Genomic DNA, 22,753 nt, shown 5'->3' on the forward strand with positions numbered 1-22,753 from the left:
GGCACACAGGAGTTTATTATACTATTCTGTGTGTTTTTATATATGCCTGAGATTCTCTATAATAAAAAGTTAAAAAATGTAACCTTGCAATAGTTACACCCAAAACCAAATTTAAAGTTTTATGAAAAGTAAGCTCACTATGCCAAAAATGGTCAGCCTGGCTGTGGTGATTTTAAAGACATGGCCCCCAAATTCTTTGGCACTTTTCCCATTAAGGGGTGGGCTCTCCACCTCTGCCTTGAATGTGGATGAGCTTGTGATTACTCTGTCCCATAAAGTTCAGAAGTGATAGTATATGACTTCGGAGGCTGGGTCATGAAAGGTGCTGCAGCTTTCTCCTGGTTCTCCTGGGAGCTGGCTCTTTGCGAGGTCAGCACTGCATAAGACATCTGACAGCCCTGAACCACCTGCTGGAGAGACCACGTGTACACAGTTCAGGAGACAGCCCAGGCTGAGCTCCCGGCCAACTGCCCAGCGGCCAATGCCAGCCATGCGAATGAGCCAACTTGAACGTCTGGCCCAGTCATGCCTTCAGATAACTGTAGTCTCAGCCAACATGTAAATGCAACCTCGTGAGAGAGCCCAAGATAACACTGCTCACCAGAGCTCTCCTTAATTTCCTGACTCATAAAATCACAAGCAAAAGAAAATGGTTTGTTTGTTTGTTTGTTTGTTTGTTTGTTTTACACCACTAAGTTTGGGGGGGTAATTTATTATGCAGCAATAGTCACTGAAATAGTGATCAAGAACCCAGATTCAGAATATACGAAGACTAAAATAGCTTTTCAGTTTTTGAAAGCATGAGGATTGTGTCTGAAAAAGTCATTAATCCCCTTGGATATCCATATTTTTACTTACAAACTGAGGTATAGAATGGGACTTAGGTCATCTCTAAGAATCCTTCTAGTTCTAGCCTTTTCTAATCAATAACAACAAATAGGCAGATATTTATATTATTCATCCAGTTTTTCACTACTGTCCAAATTATCTTTTATTTAAACAGCATGTATTAATTCTTTCAATAAATATATGACTCAAGCACTGTTGCTGGGTGCTGGGCATGGTTCGCATAGCCTCTAAGTCAGTGGTTCTCAACCTGTGGGTCGCGACCCCTTTGGGGGCTGAACGACCTTTTCACAGGGGTCACCTAAGACATAACAGTAGCAAAATCACAGTTATGAAATAGCAATGAAAATAATTTTATGGTTGGGGATCACCACAACATGAGGAACTGTATTAAAGGGTTGCAGCATTAGGATGGTTGAGAACCACTGCGTCTAAGGGAACCTGTGGATTCAGATTGGGGGCTGGCACAAGCAGAGCAGACCGTCCCACACCCCGACGGCCCCTTCTCCCAACCCCTTCATGCTTTTGCAGGTTTGCTAGAGTTCGCACTGGAACACTCTGTTCAGTGATTACCGTGTACACTGCTGAGCTCTGTTCATTTGGGTACAGAAATATTGAGGAGACTGGCATTAAATTCCAGGTTGCTCCATGACAAAACTGCTGCAAAAATAAACAAAATGATTTTATGCAATACCGGGACTTGTAGAGTACATTTCTAGTCTGACGTTTGGAGTTGGAGCTTTGTTCTCAGGCTGAAAATGAATAGAGCTAAATGACATGAAAAAATAATGTTTTCTTTGCCTAGGTAAAGTGATGAGAATTTGGGCTTAAGATAAATTAAATTAAAACGTTAATTTTAAAGAAATGCTTCAGGTAAACCTGGCTCCAGTTCAAAAATGATGTTGGCTTATTGTGGTTTCATTTTTTAAAAACACCAGTTTTATAATGTTTAGTGTGTGTGTAATTATTTTTTTTCTTTCCCCCATACAAAACCCTTCTTTAATACTTGGGCCATAAATCAGACTTCCTATGCCCTCTCCTTAGGTTCGATAATTTGCTAGAATGGTTCAAGGAAGCACTTTGTTATGTTTACTGGTTTGTATAAAGAATATATTAAAGATATGAAGAACAGCTGGGTTCAGAGACACACAGGGCAAGGCCCAGACACAGGAGCTTCTGTCCTGGGTGATGGGTGTGCTCCCCTCCTGGCATGCAGAGGTCTTCACCAACCCTGCCTGACGCTCTCTGAACAACACGTTAGTGGGATTTTTGTGAAGTCTTCATCACACAGGCACAACCAATCATTAATTCCATTTCCAGGCTCCTCCCTTCTCTGGAGAATTGAGGGGAAGGCTGAAACTTCCAAGCTTCTAATCATGGCTTTGTCTTCCTGGTGACCAGCCTTCATCCAATTAATGTCTTGTTAGAACAAGGACAGTCCCATCACCCAGGAAATTCCACAGGATTTAGGATTTCAGTGTCAGACCTTCCTATCAGGAAATTACAAGGATCTTAGGAGCTGTGTCAGGAGCCAGGGTTGAAGACTAAATTTTAGAACAAAAGATTCTTTTAGTACCACTGTTTACAAGGGTTTTAGGAGCTTTGTGCCAGGAATTGGGAGTCGAAACCAAATAATACGCCATATATATATATATATATATATATATATACACACACACACACACACACACACACACACACACATATTTCTATAAGATGGTATCTCACTTTTTAAAAAATGTTTATAATTCAATTTACTTCAACTAAAAATGTCCACCCATATCTACCATTCTCCAACCCCAACACTTGGAACCACCAATCTATTCTCTGAATCTGTGAGCTTGTTTTTGTTTTGTTTTTGTTTTGCTTTAGATTCCATATATAAGTAGGATCATAAAGTATTTGTCTTTCTCTGTCTGACTTTTTTCACTTCACATAATGCCCTCAAGGTCCATCCATCCATGCTGTTGTAAATGGCAGGATTTCATTATCTGTTATGATGGCTGAATAATATTCAAATATATATATGTAATTTCTTCTTCTTTTTTATGACTGGGTAGTTTTTTGGTTTTTTTTCTTTATTGACTTTAGAGAGGAAAGGAGAGGGAGAGAGAGATAGAAACATCCATGAGCGAGAACATCGATTGGCCGCCTCCTGCATGCCCCCCACTGGGGATTGGGCCCACAACCTGGCCATGTGCCCTGACCAGGAATTGAACCAGTGTATAGGTCGACGCTCAATCACTGAGCCACACTGGCCAGACTATATGTAATTTCCTTATCTGTTCATCCTCCTATGGACACTTAGGTTGTTTCCGTATCTTGGCCATTATAAATAATGCTGCAATAAACATGGGGATCATATATGTTTTCAAATTAATGTTTTTGTTTTCTTCAGAGAAATACCCAGAAGTAGAATTGCTGGATCATATGGTAGTTTTATTTTTAATTTTCTGAGGAACAACCATATTTTTTTCCATAGAGTTGATACCAATTTATATTCCCCCATAGAGTTGATCACAATTTATAGTGCGCAAGGGCTCCCTCTTGTTCGCATCCTCGCCAACACTTGTCATTCTTGTCTGTTTGATAACAGCCACTCTAACAGGTGTGAGGTGATCTCTCATTGCCGTTTTGATTTACATTTCCATGGTAATTAATAACGTTGAGCATCTTTTTATGTACCTGTTGGCCATCTGTCTGTCTTCTTTGGAAAAAATGTCTATTCAGATTCTCTGCCCATTTTTAAATCAGATTGTTTGGACTGTTTTTTGTGTTTTTTGCTATTGCGTTGCATCAGTTGTTCGTATGTTTGGGGTATTATCCCCTTATCTGTGGTGTGCAGATATTTTCTCCCCCTTCAGTAAATGGCCTTTTCTTTTCTCTTCCTTTGCTGGCCTCCTTTGCCTGCAGAAGCTCTGTCGTCAGACGTAGTTCCACTTGTTTATTTTTGCTTTTGTTGCTTCTGCTTTTGGGGTCAGATTCCAAAAATCATCACCAAGGCCTATGGCCAGGAGCTTACCGCCTATTTCTTCTGGCAGGAGTTTCAGGTATCTTACTTTTAACTTCACGACACAGCCACCAAGACTTTCTGGAAAACTAACGGCATCGCGTGATGATAATAGTTCACATTTACGGAGGGCCAGGCACTGCGTGAAAAGCCTTCTGTGCGTTATCTCCTTCGGTGCTCACCACAGCCTATGGGGTTCATGCTATTATTGGCCCCATTTCACAAATGAGGAAACTGAGGCCTTATCATCCGGTTAGTGGAAAGTCCCAGACTCCCATCCAAGTCAAAGCCTGTGCTTTTAACCTCTAAGCTATCTTTTCCTTTATAATTAAGAAAGTAAGTCTGAGCGAGATCATTTATTTATTCATACCATTGCCTTATTCCAGAAAGGATTTCAGGCTTTTGGTTCAGCACTCGTCCAGGCTCACCCAGACCGTGAGTGGCAGGGCCAGGAGTCAAGCCTCCGTCTCTCCTGAACTGTGTAAACGAAGTGAGAGGACACAGATGTAGACCCACACCGTGTATTTCCTCATGAACCCGAGAAAAGGAAACAGGGACATTTTCTTTGGCTGGTTTCCCTTTTCATTCAGGCTGGTTATGTTCTTGGCATCTGGGTTCCCTGCTCTGTGTTTGGAGAAGGGAGGAATAGGACAGGAGAGATTCAGAAGGAACAGGCCTGGGCGGTAGCACATGGCTGCGTGATGAGCAGGTGAAAGGGAAGGGCCTGAGGCTAGCATGTGCCGAGTACATACACAGCCACGGCCTGTCAGCACTGCCCAGTGAGTAACAGTCTCCAGGAGGAAGGGTAAGAGCGGACAGAGGAAGGGTGAAATGAGGAGACAAAGGAAAGCTAGGAACCCAGGTATTAGGGAAAGTGGGGGGAAGACAGGTGGGAGGAGACACTAGTATCTGTTCAAGAGCAAGAATGAAAATAGTTTAATTTGGTCCCTGGCTGTTGGCTCCGAGGTTACCGCGGTTGGAGCGTCGGCCTGCGTACCTTGGATGCAGGTGCCTCCTGGACCGGAGGGGGGTCCTGAGGGAGGTAACCAGTCTCACCAATCTCTCTCACATCCCTGTTCCTCTCTCCCTCCTTCCCACTTTATCTAAAAATCAATGGAAAAAACATCCTCGGCCCTGGCCGGTTTGGCTCAGCGGTTAGAGCATCGGCCTGCGGTCCAGAGAGACCCGGGTTCGGTTCCCGCTAAGGGCACGTACCTCGGTTGCAGTTTGTCCCCGGCCCTGGTTGGATCGTGTGGGTGGCAGCCACTTGATGTGTCCCTTCACGTCGATGTTTCTCTTTCTTTCTTCCTCTCTCTCCCTCCTGCTCTATCTGAACAAAAAATGGAAAAATGTCCTCGGGTAAGGATTAAAAAAAAAGAAAAGAAAAGAAAAAATATCCTCCAGTGAGGATTTTTTTTTTTAAAGTTTAATTTGGTTGTATAAGATTTCAGAGAAGAAAAGTATAAAAGGTAAACACAACAGCCATTTTTTAAAAACCACATGTCCTACTGTATCTCAAATCAGGGACAGTCTTTCAAGTCTGAGCAATTAACAGCTCGGCCAATCCCTCTCAGTTGTCTCTTCTTGGTTCTGTAGCATCATCCTTCTTAAGACAAATACTTAATCCATTTTTGTACTTCTAAGGCTCAGTCCCAGACGGGTTGTGTAAAGAACTGTCTTTCCTTGGCAATAGCTTGAAAAATAAATAGAATGAAATATATACTCATTCTTTCTTTGCGTGCCTAAGAAGGGGAACATTCATTCGTTTTCAGTTTGAATTATTATAAAAACATTGCAGAACTTGTTCTTAATCTTTTTTGGGGGGTGGGGGGGAGTGGTTATTTTATTTTTTATTTTTTTATGAAGGAGCTTGTCTCAATTTAGTATCCTTAACCAAACATGCTTTAGTCTCCAGGCAAGAACCGGCTATAAAGAAAACACAGCTCTTTTAATAGCAGCTCTTGAGCCCTGGCTGCTCACTGACTATAAAGGAAAGATGCATTGGAGACCCTTCTCATTAAAAACCATGATGTTTCACTTAAGTTGGACTTGGCCACTCTGGATAATGCAAAACAGAAGTCGCTTACTGAGAGGCAGGGACAGGAAGGGGAAATGGCTGACCTGTAACTAGAGTTCTCCAAAGGTGACAGGTACATTTATTGATCTCCTGGGACCTATATTTAGTTAGCAACTTGAGCTGACTAGCACGTGTGTTGAGTAATGTTTAAATCATCAGAGTGCACATACACGAATTTAACCTCACAGGAATGTATTTCCTTCCCCATCCCACCTTTCTAGACATTTCCTTTTTTTACCTAAATTATGCAAACAACGTTCAAAAAGGGCAACTCAGTTCAGTTGGATAGAATCCTGTGAACTATTGATCATCAGAATTTCTCTTTCGCCGATGGAACTGGACAAAGAGTTTGCTGTTGTCAATAAATTAATCCAGAGCAAAGAAATTTCCACATCTCCTTGAGTTTGGTTTGGAATTATTCCTTCTTTCTCTAAAGGTGGCATAATGACCTAGCCAGTGTGGCTCAGTGGATTGAGTGTCGTCCCATGGACTGAGAGGTCCCAGTTCAATTCCTGGTCAGGGCATATGCTGGGGTTGTGGGTTTGATCCCCAGTGGGGGGCGTGCAGGAGGCAGCCGATCGATGTATCTCTCTCACATTGATGTTTCTATGTCTCTCTCTCTTCCCCTCTCTCTAAAAAATTAATGAAAACATTGAAAATAAAGGTGTCATAATGTACATATGTATTGTTAAATATATGTATTATATTTTTTAAATGTAAGCAATTTAATCTTTTTTTTAAGGATTAAAAAAACCTCACTGAGATCATCAAAGGAGTTGCACGTTCTATGAAATAAACAGCAACACCATGATGTTCTGGAAATATATAGAAATGTGCACAGAGTAGAAAATGTATCATTCTGATAACCAGTGGCTGAAAGCCTGACCTAAATTAAATTTAATCCTTCAGAGACAACTTTGTAAAAACTCGGGTGCTGTGCAAACCAAGCCCGACACAACACAACAGAGGCGCACGTGGATTCGACCTAAATGCCCAATAAAACCATTTGGGGCCCAGAAGATCTGTGCCCTGGTACTATTTTTAAAAATCATGACTGATGAGATGTTCTCAGCTCTGAGAAACCCTGAAAAAAAAAAAAAAATGACTCATTCCATAAAGGCATTTTTATAAGGGAAGTGGATTTAGAATTTAATGGTGACATTTAGTCATTACAAAGCAGATAATTTCATGAAGAGTAATTTGATATTTATAACAGCATCATTGTCAATTAAATTTGTAAAAGGTAAAAGTGAATCTAAGGACCTTGAACAAGACAAAGTGGGTGCTCTTTAATAGGATAGTTAGCTGTTAGGAGAAGGAAGAAAAACAGGGAAAACTATCATTGTTGTAGGTGTTCTTGCTTTTAATCTCACTCATGCTTAGATCTGCGTCAGAACAGAATTAAAGGCCCTAAGCGTAAGCTAAATGTAAATTCAGATTTCCTGGTGGCCAAATCTTCTCGTGGATTTATTTTCTTTATTTTTCCCCCCCTTTGGATTATTCATCTAATGTACTAGTTTCTCTTCTGCTTCCTTAAGATTTTGTTTTGTTTCAATTTTCAGTTGGTGACCTGTCCTTAAAAGATAGTTGTTTACTACATTCTAGAAAAGCCACAGGCAAGGAGTGTCTCCATTGTTCTTTGGTTACATATCTAATCTATTCCAATTGTGAACCAATTTGCTTTTCCGTTGCTTGCGGTATAAAATAGCTCCATGTTCTCTGTGTTACCTTCTGAGGACAATGCAGGTTTTGTCAACGCCAGACACATATGTAAGTAATCAAAGTCCATGGTATAATATATTGTGCCAAGAATGTATTTTTCACACATGGTGTGTTAGTAAAGAAATAAAACCTTGAAGGTAAAGTGTTTTGTATTTGGCTACTTAATATAGAAATGGTAGGTGCCCCAGGGCAAAAATTAATGGATGCTTAGGCATAACCTATTGACTTTTAATTGAAACCTTGCTTATTTTACAAGTGTACATCTATGAGCTAAGTCACATTTTGAGTCTAAGGATTTATGACTGAAATAAGTTGAAAGCTGAATCAGCTCTCATGAAATGTGCTTCCTTAGAACAATAGCATTTGCTCCAATCTATAATTTCTTTGGCTGCTTTATTGCAACCAAGACAAAATTATTGAAATTTGGCAATAGCATAAAACATTTTCCTCAATTAATAGTACATATTTCAAGGCGTTTGTTGTTGTTGTTTTTTTTAATTAATCCTCACCCGAAGATATTTTCCCATTGATTTTTAGATAGAGTGGAAGAAAGGGAAGGAAAAACAAGAGAGAAACATCCATGTGAAACAGACACACTGATTGGTTTCCTCCCGCACAACCCTGCCCAGACCAGGGATCAAACAGGTACGTGCCCTTGACTGGGAATCAAACCCAAGACCCCTTGGTACTCACGCCGATGCTCTAACTGCTGAAGCAAACCGGCCAGGGAAACAATAATATGTATTTTAGAATAAACTATGTTCAATAATTGTTTTCTAAGATCCCGGGCATCTGGAAATGTGTGCACATCACCTGCCCAGTAAACAAATATTTCATTTTTAGGACCAAAAGATGAAGCTCTCACCCTATATTAAGGCCCTGTTTTACAGAAACTATAGTTTATTGTTAGAAGGCTTATTTTCTTTGTGAATGTCTAATTTGAATTTGTATTTAAATGTCTAATTTGAATTTGTATTTATTCTTTGGGGTCTGTGAATTTGTATTTATTCTTTGGAGTCTGTGGCTTGAAAGACATAATTGGCAGATACATTTATCTAACTATTTAAAATTTTTTTCTCATGGCTCTTCTAATTCACCAATTGGAATTTTAGAAGATCAAAAGGAAAGTGAGCAATAAATGCTAATTATGTAAAGGCTAAAATAGCCCTGGCCGGTTTGGCTCAGCAGTTAGAGCATCAGCCTGCAGTCCAGAGAGACCCAGGTTCGGTTCCCACTAAGGGCACATACCTCGGTTGCAGTTCGTCCCCGGCCCCGGTTGGGGTCGTGTGGGTGGCAGCCAGTCGATGTGTCTCTCTCACATCAATGTTTCTCTCTCTCTTCCTCCCTCTCGCTCTATCTGAAGATGAATGCAAAAAGTGTGCTCAAGTGAGGATAAAAAATAAAAAATTTAAAAAATAAAGGCTAAAATGACAATGCCTGGCTCATTTACTCTAATGGAGTCCTGAGTGACACCTTAAATATGAAAATGTGTTTCTGCAACCCTTTTAAAATCTACAATCCAAAGAAAATATCAGCCCTCCCTGATGTGTCAATACACAGTTTTGTAATAAAAGAAAAGTGCCCTGGCCAGTTTGGCTCAGCAGTTAGAGACAAGACAGAGAGTCCGGGGTTTGACTCCCAGTCAAGGGCATATCCCTTGGTTGCAGGTTTGATCCCCAGCCCGTCAGGAGGAAACCAATCCACGTGTCTTTCTCACATGGATGTTTCTCTCTCTCTCTCTCTCTCTCTCTCTCTCTCTCTCTTTCTCTCTCTGGAGAAGGATCTTTTATTTAGTCATTTTTGTTTACAACTGGAACTCTGGGGATTCAAAATTAATGTCCTTGTCCATGAGCTTCTTATAGACAGCAGAAAAGTTTCACCCTTGTGCTCCACGTTGTTCTGCTGGGCTTTACCCAGATGCACCCTGATGAGCCGGCTGCTGTCCAGCTTCAGCGGATCCTCGGGCCACAATTTCACCGGGAAACCAAGTGCTCAGGCTGGTGTCTGCAGGCGCCCAGCTGCGGCTCCTCGGACGCCCCGGCTGATCTTTGCAGGCTTTTTCTCCTTGGCGTGGGCGGGACTCTCCTCTGAGCAATGCGCACAGCGTGCGTCTCGCTGACTTTTTCTCCGACTCCAGCCGGCCTTGAATTTTCTGCAAGGACTTCAGTTGAGGAACCGGAACAAAGACTGTAATAGTTTTCCGACCCTTGCCAACTTCAACTTCCTTGGAGGCTGTGATGTTCAGCTGGGCCTTGAGGTCCGCGTTCATCTCCAGCTCCAGCAGAGCCTGGGAGATGCTGGACTCGAACTCGACTGGCTTCTCGCCATTGGGCTCCCCGATCTTGGCGCTGGAGCGGAACATGGTCTTCCCCTTGGTGAGCGCCGGCCTGAGACCTCGGTCTCGCCAAAGCTCGTCAAATCTCCTCTCCCTCTCGTTTCTCTCCCTCCCTACTTCCCTCCCTCCCTTCATCCTTCCCACTCTATCTAAAAAGCGATGGGAAATATCCCAGGTGAGGATAAAAATAATAATAATAAAATAAAAGTGAGCAAAAAATAAGATCCAATGGTAATTTCCTTTTTACAAAATAGTTTTCTCCTACCAAATGTAGCTAAGAAACCTTTGCATAGCCCGGCCAGTGTGGCTCAGCGGTTGAGTGTCCACCCATGCACCAAGAGGTCACCGGTTTAATTCCAGGTCAGGGCACATGCCCAGGTTGTGGGCCTGATCCCCAGTGGGGGGCATGCAGGAGGCGGCCAATCGATGTTCTCTCTCATCAGTGTTTCTTTGTTTGTTTGTTTTCTTATCCTCACCTGAGGACATTTTTCCATTTTTTGTTCAGGTAGAGTGGGAAGGAGAGAGAGAGAGAGAGAAACATCGACGTGAAAGGAACACATGGAGTGGCTGCCACCCGCATGACCAACCAGGGCCGGGGACAAACTGCAACCGAGACATGCGCCCTTAGTGGGAACCGAACCTGGGTCTCTCTGGACCACAGGCCGACGCTCTAACCGCTGCACCAAACCAGCCAGGGCTCATCAATGTTTCTATCTCTCTCTCCCTCTCACTTCCTCTCTCTCTCTCGCTTCAATAAAGAAAAAAAAAAATTTAAAAATTAAAAAAAAGAAAGAAACCTTTGCATAGGTAGTCAAATGAACTAGGTTACCATCTGCAGAGCACAGTTTACCACTAGGTATGAGAGCAAAACAATGATGAACACATTGTGCAGAGACATTCATTTGTTCATTCATCCACAAAGAATTGGTTATTCAGCAGCCAGCATGTGCCAGGCACTGTGCTCTGTCTATCCAAGTGCCAAATGCCTAATAAAACAGGGTGAATTAGCCAGTCTTTTTGCAGCGAAACTATAAGTGTATCTGTAGATTGCCTTTCATTTTCAATCCATTGTTTCCTTGAAATCCATATTCTTTTAGACACATTTCTCATATTGAAGGCTAAAGATGATTTTTTAAGAAAAAGGTTAGTGTTAGCTCTCCTATGTATAGACTCAGTTTGAAAATGTTCCCTTTCACGTTGCCCCAAAAGAATTATCCCACGTTTTCAGGTCTGAGTTCTGAAGCTGTCCGGCTTCTGTCAAAGCCCTGTTTCAGCCAGTGTCTGTTGAAAGGGTCAGTAAAATAACTGTGAGTGTTAAGAGCATGGGGGTCAGTGTACTAGTTTCATCAGAGATTTTTGCCCAACCAAGAGAACTGAATTGTGCATCTATTCAAAATCACGGATCATTGGGTGACAACATACTTTCTTTTTTTCTGGGGTATTTGCCTATGTGCCTATCAATGTTAATCTCTCCTTTTGGTCTAAAAGTGTAGACTTCTTGGCATTTTTATTTGTATAGTTATTTCCCTGCTACCCCCTCCCCTGAGCAGTAGTCTCCGTTTATTGGTATTCAGAACAGACTTTCTAGATGTGTTTCTCTTTTTAGTTTAGAGTGGGACCTTCATTTTAGCTCCTCCATTTGAATTCTCCAGTTCTGGTGAAATCGAATTCTCCAGTATTGAATCAAGATGTCCCCAGAGTAATGGAGCAGAGAAGCGGTAGGGTGTACTGAATAAGGCTCTTAGTCATGTCAGGTCTTGTGTGCAAAGCAACCAGAACAATCGAAGGCACTACAGAATTCCAAAGAAGGATACTCTTTGAATGAACATATATTGAAGACATTTAAGGCATGTAAAACAGAGCCAAGCATACTAATTTTTGTGTAACAAAAAGGGGGAAATAAAAATATGTTCATATTTGATCAAATTTGCATAAAGAAACGCCGAAAGAGTAAACAAACCAACCAACAAAACCCAATAAAAATTATTACCCACGCCGTAAAAGAGGAAAGGAATAAAATATATCTGCATGTACCTCTTTGTTTAGTTTTGACTTTTGGATCATGAAATACAAAATTAAATTAAAATAAAATGTACTTGGGAGATCAGGGTTCCCAATCAGCAAATTGGGTTCTATAAAGTTATCTTTAGGTCTTTCCAGGTAGATCCTCTGGGCATTTGCTTCCACCAGCCCCACGAGTCCTGAACCTCCTCTCCTCTCCTCTCTTGCTCAGGTGCCACGTTTTCTGCAGGCTCTGCCTGTATTCCATGCAGATGTCAGAAAACCCAACCCAAATTGACCTACACACAAAAAAAATGAAAAGTCCAGGCACGATCTTCAGGCCCTGATTGATCCAGGCATTACGCTGGCGAACACGAGGATCCAATCCTCCCTTCTACTTCCTCAGACATAGTTCTGTTCTGTAGTCGCCAGTGGTCCCTGGCAGCTATAGGTTACCAACGTCACAACAGCCAGTTACAGAAGAGAGACCCACTTTTCCGCTAAGAGTCCCAGTAAAAGTCCCAGAATTGAATCTTACCGGGTTTTGATTGGCTTATTTGGAATGATGTGCCCATCTCCCAACCAAAGAAATAGCTGCACTGTCATTGGCTTAGTCTAGGCCACCTGCCCCCATGGGTTGGGGGCAGGAGTCAAGGCAGCTTCATCTGAAGGGCGCAGGTAGAGAGAAGGGGAAGAACCCCCACTGTCAGGAAGGGATGTTCAATGCTGGGCAATAAAAACACTGAACTTTTACCACACCACCCCCTGGGAAAGACTCCCCTATCCCACAGGGACGTCACAGCTCACTCCCAGGTTTGGGGGGGTCATGACCAGAAGTGGCTTTTTAAAAGAGATTCGAGATTCCTGAATGAAAATGAGTTTCCCAGCCTGAAATAGGCTATTCAGAGAACATTCACTTTTCAAAGCAGGTCAGAAACATTGCAATTTGAATCCAGAAGGAGCAGAAGTTAAATTTTTTTTAAAAAATGGTCTACATCCCCAAAACTGAATTTATGAAACAGCTGATGAGCAGTTGACTAGAACTGTCTTTCTTGAGTTAGACAAGAAATTCATTTTGTAGTATTCTTCTATTGTAAAATCTGGGTAATTATTTGGGCCTTTAAGCCCTCTTTCAGCGTCTATTATTTCTGAACCATGACCATAGCCAGTTTTTAAATAAATAAATACTCCACAAGGAAAAGACTGAAAGAGGCCTTCTTTCCAGGGGAGGATCTGCGCTGCTGGTCGTGGCTGGTCTCAATTAGGTTTCTGCCGCCGCCACCACGGATTAGCGGAATGGCAGGCGCAGAACGTGCCCGTGGGTCGGTGGAAGGCTTCACCCCCCCTTCATTTCGGGCCCCCCTGGAACACTCCGGTCCCACACACATAATCAGCCGAGAGCGCGAACAAAACTCTACTATATATAGTACGAGCCGGTTCCAGGATGCAAACTATATATAGTTGTGCTAAATAACAAGCTCTGTCTCATGTTCTGCGGCTTGACAAAGTTTAAAACATTAACCGGTTCTTTCCAGTCGCTCCTTGCTGAACGCTGGTCCTTACCGGTGCCTCCTTCGTGCCCCCTTGCTTTCATCTGGGCTGTTTGCGGGCCTCTTTTTGGAATTTTGTTTCGGTCCGTTTTGTTTTGAGCTGTTTCTGTCTGACTTCCATGTACGGGGTGGTGTTAGCATTTCTAGACAGGATGAGCTCAGAGCAGCGGTCTGGTTGAGGAATTGCCTGGAGTCTTTGTGGGGTGCTGATGGGACTACAGGAGAGGGAGGGCTCAAGGACTCACCCCAGGCCGTCTTTTAGGGCTGCCAGGACCCATACACACCTTTTTGTCTTCCGGAAGCTGCTCATTCTGGCAGGCACTGCCCAGCCAGGTAAGCCAAGCTCACCCCACGGAGAGGCCTTCATTTTTCTCTGAAATGCCAGTTCCATCAGCAGGGTTCTTAAGGATCCTACAAATATTTACGGGGACTTTGGGGATGCAACATGAACAAGGTCCTTGTCCCCAAGTTGTTCATGGTCTAAAGTGGAGTGGGGGCAAAGGGATACATATTAACGAAAGTGAAATGTGTGCAATGACTAGCATGTGAATGAAGGAAAAGCAACGTGTGGGCACCAGGGAAGGTCCCATGTACCTCAGATCCGCTCTCCCTATTTGTATCTCCTCTCTCTCGTCTAGATCCACACGGTCATACTTCATGTTTCCCACATGCAACAAATACTTACTGAGCATTGACTGTGTGATAAGTGCTGGGGCCACAGCTGTGTTGGGCTTTTACTCCAGTTTGGGAATCAGTTAATAAGCAAGTATATAAGCTGTTGTTTAATGATAAAACAGGCTAAGGGACAGGCAGTGACTGGTGATGAGGGGTGTTGAAGGGGAAGGGCTGCAACAAGAGGCACAGAGACCAGGGAAGGCTGGTGTGGGGAGGTGACATTTGAGCTGACACCTGACTGAAAGAAGTCACCAGGATGGGGAGGTCTGGGGGACGAGTATTTCTGGCAGGTAAAACTGGAAGGGTGCAGACTGTGAAGTGGGGGGAAGCTTGAGGTGTTTCAGGAGCGAAAAGAAGGCCAATGTGACGAGAGCGAGACAGGAATTGGTGTCAGAGACACCAGCAGGGGCCAGGCCATGAGGGCTTGGGAGATGTTGGTAGAGTGTTTGCATTTGATTGTCAGTGCAATTTGGAAAAAGAACATACTTTTTCAGGCATCAGACATGCATGTTTCTTTTAAATTTTTTATTTTTTCAATTACAGTTTGCATTCAGTATTATTTTGTATCAGTTTCATGTGCAGATATGCATGTTTCTTATCCCAGGTACTCTCTTCAGCATAGAAAGGAAACAGAATTAGTAACTAAGATATTGGCTGCTTGGTGAGCACAGAATTAGGGCAGAGGGAAGGGAAAGGGCCTGGAGGGATAGTGTCTGTTATCTACTGAAGGGTCCACACCACTGGGGATTCCCCCTTTGGAATGCTCGGATATGTGTGAGCACCAGATACGCTACACTCCCGTGAACAACATTTTATTCCCCAGGTCTCCTTGATTTTTAGGGTTGACAGAATCCCTGAACATTGGCCTCTATTTCTTTCTTTTTTTTTTTCTTTCTTTTTCTTTATTGATTTTAGAGAGAGAGAAAGGGAGAGGGAGAGAGAGATAGAAACATCGATGAGAGAGAACATCAGTTGGCTGCCTCCTGCATGCCCCCCACTGGGGTTTGGGCTCACAACCTGGGCATGTACCCTGACCAGGAATCGAACCAGTGACCTCCTGGTGCATGGGTCAGTACTCAACCACTGAGCCACACCGGCAAGGCTGGTCTCCATTCTTGATCACACCCGTCACCTTGCTTCACTTCCGCAGCTTTCAATACATCAAGGATCCTCAGTTTACAGACAACGTTTAATTGCCTCAAGAACCTAATCCAAAGCCTATTATTACAGTGGATCCTCATGGGAAGTGTGTAGTTACACAGTAGCTCTTCCATGGTCCATGGAGAAGCATTAGTACCAGCCCCAGAGAGTGAGACTTCCTGAGTTGGTCCTTTGGTTTGGGGTGAGTCTTCCTTTCAGGTTTGCCACCCCATAATCTCTGCCCACAAGATGACTATAATTTTGATGGAAAATAGAATCTTTACCCAAAGGTAAAGATCTGTTTACCTCGCAACTTTAGAACCCATATAAAGTAAGTCGAGTAGTGGTTCTTCTTTGGGGACCTCGTTTGCTCCTTCATTCACACACATGGAGCCCCAGGCAGTGCAATGGGCACAAGAATAAAACAGATTCAGGGTGTGCTCCTAGCCCCCAAGTCTGACAAAGTTTTCATGTGTATCTCTGGTCTTTTTTTAAATATATTTTTTAAATCCTCACCTGAGGATACTTTTTTCAATTTTTATCTTCAGATGGAGTGGAGGAGAGAGAGAGACATTGATGTGAGAGAGACACATCGATTGGTTGCCTCCCAAATGACCCTGACCAGGGCCGGGGATGAACCACAATCAAGGTACGTGCCCTTGACTGGAATCGAACCCACGACTCTTTGGTCCATGGGCCAATGCTCTACCGCTGAGCCAAACTGGCCAGGGCTGTATCTCTGGTCATAAAAATCAACAAATTGTCCACTGACACACTGTATACTTATAATCGCCCTGGATTTACAGGGTGTGTTCTCCATGCAGCTTGCAAATGTCTGTCTTTAATTATCTTCCGAAGACTAACAGCCACCCCAGCTCTGGTTTCTCCTCTCCTCCCTCTTCTTCCTACCTCCAGAGCTCTTGCTGCTGTTGCCATGACAACTGGGATGAAAAGCCTTGGAACCTTATCTCTTACTATGGGTACATGTCTCCCCATAAGAACATTATTGTAAGTCAGCCAAACTGGACTCCAGAGGCTGTTCTTTAAATATCCCATTAAGTCATGGGGAGATTGGAACTCTAGAGGCAAGATTATGATGGCATTTAGTCAGGGACCTAGGAATTCTCAAATTTTGCTTTCAACTAGCCATCTCTTTCTTTGAGGGCTTAAAAAAAATAGGTGCCCTAATGACAAAGCAAGGTAAAGGAAGGCTTTGTACTAACTGGGGCTTCACATCTAAACCTCGGGTCGTGTTTCAGTGAGTACACACAGGATGCTGGGGATCCCTTTCAGCCTACGCCAGGTTGGCCTGAGAAACCTGCTTGACCACTAAGAGACTAGAAGATCCCCCAGCTCAAACCTGTCCCCTGAGCCCCGGTTCTGATAGCCATCTGCCTGCTTAACATTTCCCTTGGATGATTAACAGACATCTTCATGGCATCAACTCCATCCCTATTCTTCCCTAGTTGTCCTCCTGTCCCATAAACAGCGCCACCATCTAGCCATCGGCCTGAACCAGACACCTGGGAGTCATCCTTGATTCTTCCCTTTCCCTCGCCTCCCCAACACCTAATCCCTGTCGAGTCCTGTCAGCTCTGCCTCCGACAAAAATCTGGGGTCTGCTTCTCTTCATCTCCACTTCCAGAATGTAGTCCTTCCCTGCCTGGCTGATTTTTTTTTTTTTTTTATCCTCACCCGAGGATATTTTTCCATTTTTTGTACAGATAGAGTGGGAGGGAGAGAGAGGAAGGGAGAGAGAGAGAGAAACATCGACGTGAAGGGACACATCGAGTGGCTGCCACCCGCACGACCAACCAGGGCCTGCGACAAACTGCAACCGGAGTACATGCCCTTAGCAGGAACCGAACCCGGGTCTCTCCGGACCGCAGGCCGACGCTCTAACCGCTGAGCCAAACCGGCCAGGGCCTTGCCTGGCTGATTGTATAGCATTCTGCCCCTTCTCCAGTCCCACTTGCTTTTCCCTGAGCCCCTTCTCCATAGAGCAGCTAGAGTGATCTTCGAAATAGATAGATCAAATCATAGCCACTTTGCTCTCTCAAACTCTTCATGGCTTTCCATTATGCTCGGAATACAACCCATACTTCTCGCCATGGCCTCCAGGGCCCTGCCTAGAGTTTCTGAACACCTTGCCCAGTCTCATCTTGTATCACTCTCCACCTGGCCTCTACTCCAGGCATGCTTTTCCTCCTTCGACTCCCCGTGCAGCTTGCAAATATCTATCTTTCATTTCCTCCGAAGTCAGATAGTTGCCATAGGTCCTGGTTTTCCCACCAAGCTCTTTTCCAAACTCTGAGCCTTTTCCACTTGCAGCTCCTTGGGCCTGGAACACGTTTTCCCCAGCCTCTGCCAGCCCTTCACACGGAGGCTGTTTCTTTCTCAGCCTGGAGAGCTCGCTTCCATGTTACCTTCTCGGCGAGGTCTCCACGGGCCACTCCACCCGGAATTGCCCTCCCCCACCGATTACTCTCCATCAGTACACCCTGTTTATGTCCTAGACACGATTTCCCAGAACATACAACTATTTTGTTCATTCATTTGTGTGTTGACTAAGTTTGTCTTCCCAACGAGGAAAGTAAATTCCTTGAAGGTAGGGGCTAGATCGGTTTTGTTCACAACGAAAGGCACGTAAGAGGAGCGTAATTCATAACTGTTAGATACATAGATTTCATGTCTGAAATCCCGCCAGCGACTTCTGCGTGCTGGGGAGGAGTGAGAAACTCTTCCTCTTCTTCCTTCACTCTCTCAGTCAGGGTCTGGATGGATATAATTCCACGCACATGGTACAAATGAAGAAATTTTATTTTAAACTTATTTATTTACTTTAAAATATATTTTTATTGAATTTTTAGAGAGAGAGGAAGGGAGAAGGAGATAAAAATATCGATGTGAAGGAGAAGAACCATCTATCAGCTGCCTCCTGCACGCCCCCTACTGGGGATTGAGCCCGCAACCTGGGCATGTGCTCTGATCGGAAATCGAACCAGTGACCTCTTGGTGCATGGGTCAATGCTCAACCACTGAGCCACACCAGCTGGGCTAAATGAAAACATTTAATGGGGGGAATCATTAACTGAGGTGTGGGTAGGGTTAAGAAAACCAACACAGAATGTTCAGATACTAAAGACCAGCAAGAGCTGTGAACAATTATACCCCCAAGACTGAGGGCCAAGAGGAGCAAATGGGGTTCCCAGAGCCCCGTGAGAGCTGGAGCTCTTGGGGAGGGGCTGCCTAGCTACAGAGGTAGCCTTGGGAGAACACAGCCACTACCAGATGAAGAAATACCTCATCCTCTCTCTCCTCTCACTTTCCCATCTCTGATCAACGCCCCTCCTTGGCTGAAGCCGACTGAACGCCAGGCAGCAATGGAACTCAAGGGAATGAATCTCACCATAAGAGGCCAGCCGTCCAGAGCACAGAGCAGGTGATAAGTGGAGAATAATCAGTGCAGATTTGACTCCTAACCCATGGAGCTCAGGCTCCTAAGGAACTTGCTCCCATGACTTAGAGGTCAATCCGATTTGAAATTTATGCCTGGAATTTAGCTATCATTTATACCATTATGGCTAAAGAAAAACCATTTGGATTTCTGAACAACCAGCTTACTAATAAACTTGGGAACACAATTCACTGGGGTGTTGGAGTGGGTGAAGTGTTCTTATTAATAAGCACAGCATGGACCACTCAGGGAAAGGAAAACTCCTGTAATCTTATTTGGCCACCTCATAAATTTAATTATGGAGAATTTGGATGATATAAATAGTATCCTCACTAAATATATGAGACCAGCATTTGGCAAATTAGATTTCTAGGTTCAGTCAGACCAGTTACAGAGAAAAATAGAGCCAGAATTTTTTTTTTCTGAGTAGAATATGCTTTAGGTCTTTGAGGCCTGCTCTGAACAGTTGCTGTGTGAGAATGCCCATTTCTGACTCATTTTAGTCTACAAATACAGAATTGCACCCAGTTGATTGCAGGAATATTGGTCATCTTGGAGTTTTTGAAAGGTTTTATAGACACATGCTGAGGGAAAAACAAGAAGTGAAAAACAAGTCTTCCTTAAAGCTGATGACGAGCTTAGAGGGAAAAAAAGTCATTTCATCTTTGTAAGTGTAGTAGGAGGTGGGGCTGGGTTGCCTGGCTGGGGAAATCACATGTCCAACACCTCTCTCAAAATCTTCATTTTAGAATATGGCTTGAATGCTCGGACAGCTATACTGACTATTTCAATTGGAGCAAAGGGGCCTTAGGACAGAGAGACAGCTGCCCAGTTTATTGTATCTTTGTTGATTAAGTGCTAGATCTGTGAATGGAGCTCCATTGTAGCAAACAGCAGCCTCATTTCCAATTCATTTTTCTCTTTGCTTAAAGTGTCCTAAATATTGGAAACAAGAACTACCAATATCTAATTTGAGTGCCCTCCCCTTGTCTACTCTCTGAATTGTGTAATAAGAAAGCATGCGATATATTTATTGTGTTTATTGATTTATTTCTGCTTAGAAAATAATAGAATTCTCGTGTGAAAGAGAAACTGGACTTTTATCCTTCCACTGTGCAGAAAAAGGAGGCAAATTGCTCTACAGCCTCATGTGTTTGAAACACAGGGGCTTATAAGGAAAATTCCAACCTGTTTCTGACTTCCGTGTGCTGAGATGCCACAGACAAACAATTCTCTCCTAAAAGAACTAGATACCACCGGACACATATTCCAAGGGAAGCAAAGCAGGTGGATGGTCAAGTGAAATATAAGCTCAGTGGAAAAATACTTGGGAAGCCCCTTGGTAACAAGGAAGCTCTTAATTAAATCACCCAGGACCTTATTCCAGAGTGAATGCACCAGGTGTTTCTGCTTGCATTTAATCAACTCAGCATCATCCCCCTTCTAGAAATGACACGTACTGCTGGGGTGAATCCAGCTGAAACACACATCAACATCAGGTGCGATGCTTTTGAAATGTGGGCGTTTTTTTCCAGCGTACATATGAAAAGGGCCTCGTTTCTTTCACTGTCTGTGGACTGACCTTAATGGGTGACCCAGGATAAAAGATGAACTCGAAATAAGGCAGTTCGATATTTAGAGACACGAAAATGCAATAACTGCAGTATTATAGAAACTAAGATTAAGAAATGCAAGGCATTTACTGGTTTCTCAGAAACCATTCATATGTGGGAGAAATATGTGTGAGGTCTGGGCTTTCATTTACCCAAATATGAGGAATTTGTCTGCAAGAGTCAAGGGACTGATAGAGGATGGGAAGGATTAGTGCAAGTCCTATTTGGCAGGCATCTCAAAAACCCATATGCTCCCTGACATTGATTAGAATTATTCTCCCATCATTCCCAGGTTACATTCTTCACAGGAATGTGAGCCAATGCTCTCCCTAGGAAGGTCCCTGCTGTGAAACCATCTCTGGCAATGAATCTTTAACAAAAGATCAGGAACTTGACATTTATGTTTACGCATGAGAAGAAAATGTGTGCAATGTTGGAAGCAAATAAAGGGATAGGAAAAGCTTCTAAACGGTTGCAGAGAGGAGCAATGCAACAGGAAGAAACATTACATGACAGTAACTAGTGGTTAGGTATGGAATGTGTAGACTATATAAGGTTAAGGGCTAATGTCTTTTTAAAGTCTCAGAGTCCCCCTGACCGGTTTGGCTCAGCGGTTAGAGCGTTGGTCCGCGGACCAGAGAGATCCGGGTTTGGTTCCCACTAAGGGCACGTACCTCAGTTGCAGTTTGTCCCCGGCCCTGGTTGGGGTCGTGTGGGTGGCAACCACTTGATGTGTCTCTCTCACATTGATGTTTCTCTCTCTCTCCCTCTTCCTTTCTCTCTCTAAAATCAATAAAGGGAAAAAAAGTTAAAATAAAATAAAGTCGCAGGGTGGGAGCAATGTGTTTAATTATTATTTTGGACCAGGTGTGTCTTAGGATTTTATATTCAACCAATCATCAAGGAGATGGTTAGGACAGTGGTTGAAACAGAAAGTTGGGCTATTCTAAGAAACAGAGAAGGCAATCATTTCTGCTCTAATCGGCAGGCCAGCAGAGGTGATTTGTTTTTCTTTTTCCAGAAAGAGCACGTGCATTCAGATTAGTGACCCCGTTCTTCTGGGGGGGGGGGTGAGTTCTTGGTGGAAAGGTTCAGTAAAGTACTCTGGATGTTTTCTTGTGGTGAGAATTTTTCATCTTCACACTGTCCACTTACAGTAAGGAAATTTCCTCAAAATTAATTTAAAAAGCAGCAGATGCAGAAAATGGCATGGCTGTCAGAAAATTCCCAAATTAAACATTAAAGGGTGTCAGTTTCTCTCCTAAAGGATGGTTATTCCAATCTCATGGTTTAGTTCACTGTAATGATTGGGTCCTCTGTTAAAATCAAATGCAGAATATAATTAAGTAAATCCTCCGGGTTACATGTCTTTTAAAATTCCACTAGCTGTAAGACTCACCAGAGGAAGTAATAAGTACTTTAATAGATGTTTCATATCATAAATTGAGTTCAGATGTGACTTCAGCACAAACTTCATCGTTAACCTTTGGAGTGCTAATTTTATTTGTTTATTTATTTGTTTATATTGACTTAGACTCTTCTAACCTTTTGGTTAAATTCCTAATGGTATTCCTCTTTCATTTCTTTTCTTTTTTTACAAAAAAATATTTTAAAACATTGATGTTAGAGAGAGAGGAAGAAGAGGAAGAGAGAGAGAGAAACATGGATGGCTGCCCTTGCACACCCCTACTAGGGCTCAAGCCTGAAACCCTCGAATGTGTCCTGATTGGGAATTGAACCTTGACCTGTTGGTACATTGAATAATACTCAACCAACCCAGCCACACCAGCCAGGGCTCCTCCTTCTTTTTTTTCTTAATAAGGTAAATCTTTTTCAGAAAGTCACAGAGGTAGCCCTGGCTGGTTTGGCCCACTGGTTAGAGTGTGGAGCAGAGAGACCCGGATTTGGTTCCCACTAAGGGCACGTACCTCGGTTGCAGTTTGTCCCGGCCCCAGCTGGGGTCATGTGGGTGGCAGCCACTCGATGTGTCTCTCTCACATCGATGTTTCTCTCTCTCTCTTCCTCCCTCTTTCCTTCCAGCTCTATCTTTTTTTTTTTCCTTTATTGATTTTACAGAGAGATGAAGTGAGAGGGAGAGAGAGAAAAACATCGATGAGAGAGAACATCGATTGGCTGCCCCCTGCGTGCCCCGCACTGCGGATTTGGCCCACAACCTGGGCATGTGTCCTGACCAGGAATCGAACCGGCGACCTCTTGGTGCATGGGTTGATGCTCAACCACTGAGCCACACCAGCCAGACCCTTCTTACTCTATCTGAAAATAAATGCAAAAAATGTCCTTGAGTGAGGATAAAAAAGAAAAACGAA

The 22,753-nt window shown here is 43.4% G+C and overlaps 1 pseudogene; it reads right to left on the reverse strand.

Moving 5' to 3' along the window:
* Positions 1-9,459: 9,459 nt before the first annotated feature.
* LOC118634758 lies at positions 9,460-10,017 on the reverse strand (annotated as a pseudogene).
* Positions 10,018-22,753: the final 12,736 nt, after the last annotated feature.

The sequence above is a fragment of the Molossus molossus genome, unplaced genomic scaffold, assembly GCF_014108415.1.
Source record: "Molossus molossus isolate mMolMol1 unplaced genomic scaffold, mMolMol1.p scaffold_m16_p_19, whole genome shotgun sequence".
NCBI classification, from domain to species: Eukaryota; Metazoa; Chordata; class Mammalia; order Chiroptera; family Molossidae; genus Molossus; species Molossus molossus.